We start from the raw sequence: 6,000 nt of genomic DNA on the forward strand, positions 1-6,000 counted from the left end.
GGGTATGACCTGATAATGAACAGACGGTACCAGTCATTAATACGAAACTTGCCTAATGAGAATCTGATTAATCTCAAGTTCATTCTCAATGTGTATGCAGTGGATTCTCGTTAGAGCAAGAGTTTCTGGCCTTCCGATTCCTCTTGTGTAGGCCTGGACAACCCCGTAATCAATAGTTCAGCCGCTTTCGGGTTGTATGAGAGTCGCTCACCAAAAAGTGATAAATGGCCGTTAATCTACCATTCTGAGCACAGTAGCACAAACTACAGTATGGCATCGTCTGTTATGCTAATTCCCATTTGATGAGAACCATAGTTTAGGATTGCCTTTTGTGCAGTTGATTGGGCGGCGTTTTGTCACAGCTTGACTTGTGTAGGGCGAAATAAAAACATCAACAGACAGCTCACTCTTAAGGCATTTGTGGGAGGATAGCATAGCGATAGCAGCTGCAAGCATCAGTAAGTGGAATACTGACTGAAACTATCCTTATAGATTTTCACCATTCCGTCTTCTGCGATCCCATGATCCTTAAATTTGCAATGTCACTACTTAAGCTCATTGGGTCACTGAAAACATGTGAACTTTTGCGAACTCGTAGAAATTGCACTACTACAGCCAAAAATGTTGGAGGTGATTCGACACTCATATGCAAAGCAATTCGGTTTGCACGTGAGACTTACCTGAATCCCAGCTGAACCCCTCGTTTATGACGTTCTTTTAATTGAATGTTTTCAGTGACTTTCTGAGTAGTGTGCTACGCCTATACAATGCAAACTATTTTATGGGTACAATATCCTCCGAAGAATACTGGCTAAGGACCGGCTTATTTGAAACCTTGTGTGTGTGTTTCATAAGAATTACGGATAATATTCAGCTCAATACCGAAATCAGAGTTAAGGCACCAATTCACGACTTTAATCATCTATTCTTGTTTGTGAAAATGGTCCAAGTGCACTATTCGATAACTGTCTCAGAAACTGAAAGCGTCCGTCATCCCGCACGTGGACCCGCAAAGTCAACCCACTTTATTTCAATTCATCTAATTGGTACGAACAGCTCGGTGAAGACAGCCGGATCGTTCCTACTTCATTCTTTAAAACGCGTTCCAAAGGTGGGAACAGTCACTATTAGATTAGGTAAACTCTCCTTGTGTTATCTTAATCTTCACATGAGAATACTGCCTCCGCCTTGCCTAACCAACGAACTTAGATAGCTATATTCATATGGTGATATCTTGAGGCGACCGTTTTTACGCATCCATTCGTCGTGTTCCATTCAATTGTCAGAACCTATTTTTCTCAAAACATCGTGTACTTACAGACACCGGTTTCAATCTGAATAGTACTTGTGTCTTTGCTTGTCACACCATTAATTCATGGCAAGTGAAATTGGATGAGGTGGCCACGGTGCCCAATGTTAGGTTTGAGAGTAAGCTGTGGAAGAAGAAAAGAAATTCGTATTGTTTCCAAAGGAAGTAGATGGGAGGTTCGCTCGACGACCTCAGGGAATTAGATACTCCCGCCTATTGGTCATGTTTCGGAGAAAATGTCTTGACAGGGTAACGCCTGAGTGCTGATGATTTCCAACACCACTGAAACAGCTGTACAGTGCTTTTCGGATTTTTAACATCCAGCGGCTTCACTTACAGGACTAAATTTCCAAGGAAATCTTCCCAAGTAGACTCACACGTCCAACATTCAACTTTTGACTGACTGTCCTCCATGAGAACAAACGTGGTCGTGGCCGTTTTAGTCTCAGATCTGCAACGACCTAGTCACTTATCAGAGACAGAAATGTGAACCTTTGATTTCTGGTAGACATTTCTGTGAACCGGAGCAGGCCCGTAGAACAGTGAGATAGGAGAGTTTATCAATTGGTTCTCTGTGACGAAACTGCTGGAGGTCTGGTAGCGATATGAGCTCCATTTCTGAAGTTCACTGGTTCTAATCTCCTCAGAGATTGGTGAAGTGTGTACCGCTGGTGTTTCGCAATGAGGATTAAACATTCTAGGCTTTTCGACGTAGGCTGACTTCCACTAGAGGAAGAGAGTTCCAGTGAACAATTCATCTCATTTGGACTGTTCAACAACACAGAATACGTTGTCCGTATATCCGTAACAGTAAAATAATCCTAGCATGTCTAATGGTGCAGTCACGGAGATATCGGGGTGTACTTGACCTAGGTCTGGCTTTATGACTTATTACGTCCTTTGGGTGAAAGTAGGCCATTTTGATGGACCTGCATCTTTGTGGAGGAGTTTGTTCACTGCGCCTGTTCGTAGGCATAGCGTAACGCCCGAAAATTCAGCCTGTACTTATAGGCCTTAAGTTGTCTCCAGTAAGTATGTGAATAAGCGGACTATGTCGAGTAAAAGTTTGGCCCTCTCTTTTACCTTTGCCCACCAACTGAAACGCATCACACAGAGTGCATAGGGCTAGATATCGTTAGATCACCTCAAGGAGTTTGGCCAGCCACCAAGGTAAAAACAATACAGCCTACGGGGAAATCTGCCTTATCGAATTCAGGCAATCCCAGCAAGCCTGGCAAAATTCAACCGTTGCGTTTTCAACTCTCAAACGCATGTACGGGTGAGTAAAGTCAAGTGATTACCATCTGAGCTCAAGCGTCCTTCTTACTCCTTTCTCGTGCAAGTCTCTTCCTGTCCTCGATAACCCTTGCTTCCTTATCTGACCTGCTAATGACTAGATGCAGCTGTGTCGGTCCATCAACCTAGTTGCAACTAGTCACTTCTACCTGGTACTTTTGATACTGATGGCAAGCGTGAACCAGTGTGATTTTGGGAAATTCACTATCTTGGAGAGACTTTGGGACTAGGCCAAGTGTGTGACAGACAGGTTACTGAATAGTTAGTTTAATTCATGCTACTGATTTCAGCGACGGTGACAGGTGAGCCGCACTCACTAATGAACTCAATGGTGCGTCAGAAAAAGAGAACTGTGATATATACATTTAGTTTAGGCATCATTGGTGTTTCTTTCCACTCATATATGTTCAAAGTTACATATTTCTTCCCGAATGTGAGCCTGAAGATATGCCATAACAACTCATCCAATTAGCTACTGGAAGTTCAATCGTCTAATGAGAAGGTTCCTAAAGTTGATAATGATGAAAGGTCATCTCATTTCTCGCTAAAAAAATCGCCCAGCTTATTACTATTGCACAGGCTGATGGTCACATTCGAACAATGAATTTGACGGGCCTAGTAGATGAAAATATATTGTACAAAGTAATCAGAGTGGTTAGCCTTTGCCTGCCACAATGTAGGGAACGCATAAGACAAGAAAGCATAATAATGTACTTCAGACGGAGTTGGTAGCGAGATAGGAAGGCAGATTTGAGATTTAGTCGTATCGCTTTGTTTCCAACGATTTTCTAAGGCGTAGTTAATGTCTGCAACGTTACTAGCTGTCTTCGGATTGGCTGGTATGAAATTTTTCTGGACTATTCTTGTGGCCTGATAACCTTGAATCTGGTTGGTTCGCTCGTTTCCTCCAAATGAGTAGTTCTGTTCATTTCTTCCGATTGGTTCATTTCACCTTTCTTTTGTGGCTTGCCACCACTTGATTGGTTGAGTGGAAACCCACTTCTAAAGCTTCCTTACTTTGATGAGACTAACCCAGTTGTCACTTTTCTTGCCTTACGGTTTGGTTTTCTGGCTCTCAACTAGTTTGTAAGGCAACATTTCGTTTGGCTCAGCTTCCATTTACTATTATTCTGGATCGTCTGATCTACTGCTCTCTGCCGGCCTTGATGTACTTTCCAATGTTCCTGACTTTTCTGCAGCGCCTTTTTGTTCTCTATTGGCTTTCAATGGTTTCCGCTCTGGCTTCTTGTACAACTTTGGGCCTGAGTGCTTATTTTTTCCTACGAGGAACATTTACTGTGTCCACTTCAGTGTGTCTGTTGGTTTAGCTGGAGTGATTTGTTCGCCCAATTCGCGAAGACTCAGCAATTCCTTCACACCTGCGTGGGAATACCAGAACTTTCCTACGGACTCTCACTGTGGATGTTTTCATGAAACAAAGGAGCTGACTCACCAAGTAACTTTCACTCTGGACGTGATGGTTTACGCATCTACATTGGACCGCAGTTTTGTCGTGCGTCGCCATAGAAATTGTGGCGCACAATTTCAGATGCCACACGCGTAGGACAATGCAACCCCGGAGCTTGATAGTCACAGGGCTAGTTACTAGTGTAGGGTTAGGTAAGCAGATCTATAGACAATCTGAAAGGTTTTGAACAGTTCGCTTTTGGAATTAGTCAAAGTACGTGCTGTTCCCTTAGCATGTGTTCGATTCAATTGTGTTGTATGAACCTTCGTTGCCAGTATTTTGCGTTTATTAACGGCACGTTGACGCTAGAGTTTTGCTGTCATCGTTGCGAAGTGGAAGATATCCGACCTAAGATGACTGCGACTAAACAATGAAGTGCTAACACAGGGTGCGCAAGTGGTTGGTCACTGCTACTTGATCAGAAGTCGAACTTGTGATCTAGACGTACCGCACGACTCATAAGGTTCGCTGAAGCATTATAAAGGACAGATTCAGTTGGATTCATTTGAGCCTCCTGTCAAAACCAAATTCCTGTGAAAATGAGGGTATCTGTCTGGATTTTTGGTTGTACAACCGACTGCCAATCAAGCACCATTGGCGAACCTATCATCCCGCGTGTTTTCCGGCCCTCGGCACACTCGAGGGACTAATGAATTTACAAGACCTCTGCTGAGGAACCTCTCCGCTCCTCTGGAAAGGATATAGTCAAGCCGTGCCAGACAAATGACACGGTTTGGCTATACCTTTTCCTTTCTGTGAGCATCATCGTAACGTGCCACAACGGAGAAATCTGCACATCAGGGCTGCGCCCAAAACAAGAACGGTAGCAACCGCCTAATCCAGTACCATTTGCAGAGATAAAGGTCTGTCCCGTTTGATCAAGTGCTAAGCCTGCCAAACGTGAAAAGTTCTCGTGTACCACTCGCCCGCAGCTGTCACAGCTTACTTCAACGGTGAGACCTACAATTGCATGCGATGAGGCTGCGCCACCAGAAATGGTACAGTTAACGGGGTACTGAAGATCAAACTGAGGACAGACCTTGGTGTACCTGAGATGTCGCAATTTAAAGTTGCTCATTGCATGGCTTGATAAGTTTACAGTGGCCTATTTTGGAGCGTACTCTTATTATTATTATTATTATTATTATTATTATTATTCACCAGACTACGAACTTAACTGCCACTGTGCATAGAGTTCTTCGACAAGTCAATTCAAACTCTACTCACCGAGTTCCCAATCGGTCGTACAGACTGGCGTAGTTTGTTAAATACATAGGACCAGGAGGTCGTCTTCAGGCATTCGATGAATGATGTGCGGTCAACCGGGAGTTCGTCATCTAATTGATAAGTACAGTCGATTCAACCAGCTCTAGGCATTTCATGATGAATGTTTAGCCGGAAGAAAGCTGTAGTGAATATTGCTCAGGAATAGCGCTTTTTCTCGACCGCGAATAACTTTCTGAGCTCGAGAAATACACTAATTTGTAAATCAATTAGCCGGAAGCTGTAGTGAATATTGCTCAGGAATAGCGCTTTTTCTCGACCGCGAATAACTTTCTGAGCTCGAGAAATACACTAATTTGTTTGTAAATTTGGTTTTCACGAGAGACTCAATTGAATCTCTCGTTTATGATATTCTACAACTGAATGTGCTGCACACAGGCCGCCTCATGATTCAGTTGGCACGATATTCAAGATATCACAGTATAGTTTCATAAAGGGAACTACTAACAAGTTTGCTGAAAACTCTTCGACAGCCCACGACCGGTTTCGCCCTTCTTGGGGCTCATCAGGTAAATGAGTGTGTTTCTCGAAAACAGGTTCAAGTAGAAGGTTGACGAAAACTCGGGGACTGCGCCTACCTGGTGAGCGCCAAGAAGGGCGAAACCGGTCGTGGGCTGTCGAAGAGTTTTCAGCAACCTTGTGA

The sequence above is a fragment of the Opisthorchis viverrini genome (genome assembly GCF_000715545.1).
Source record: "Opisthorchis viverrini unplaced genomic scaffold opera_v5_29, whole genome shotgun sequence".
NCBI lineage: Eukaryota > Metazoa > Platyhelminthes > Trematoda > Opisthorchiida > Opisthorchiidae > Opisthorchis > Opisthorchis viverrini.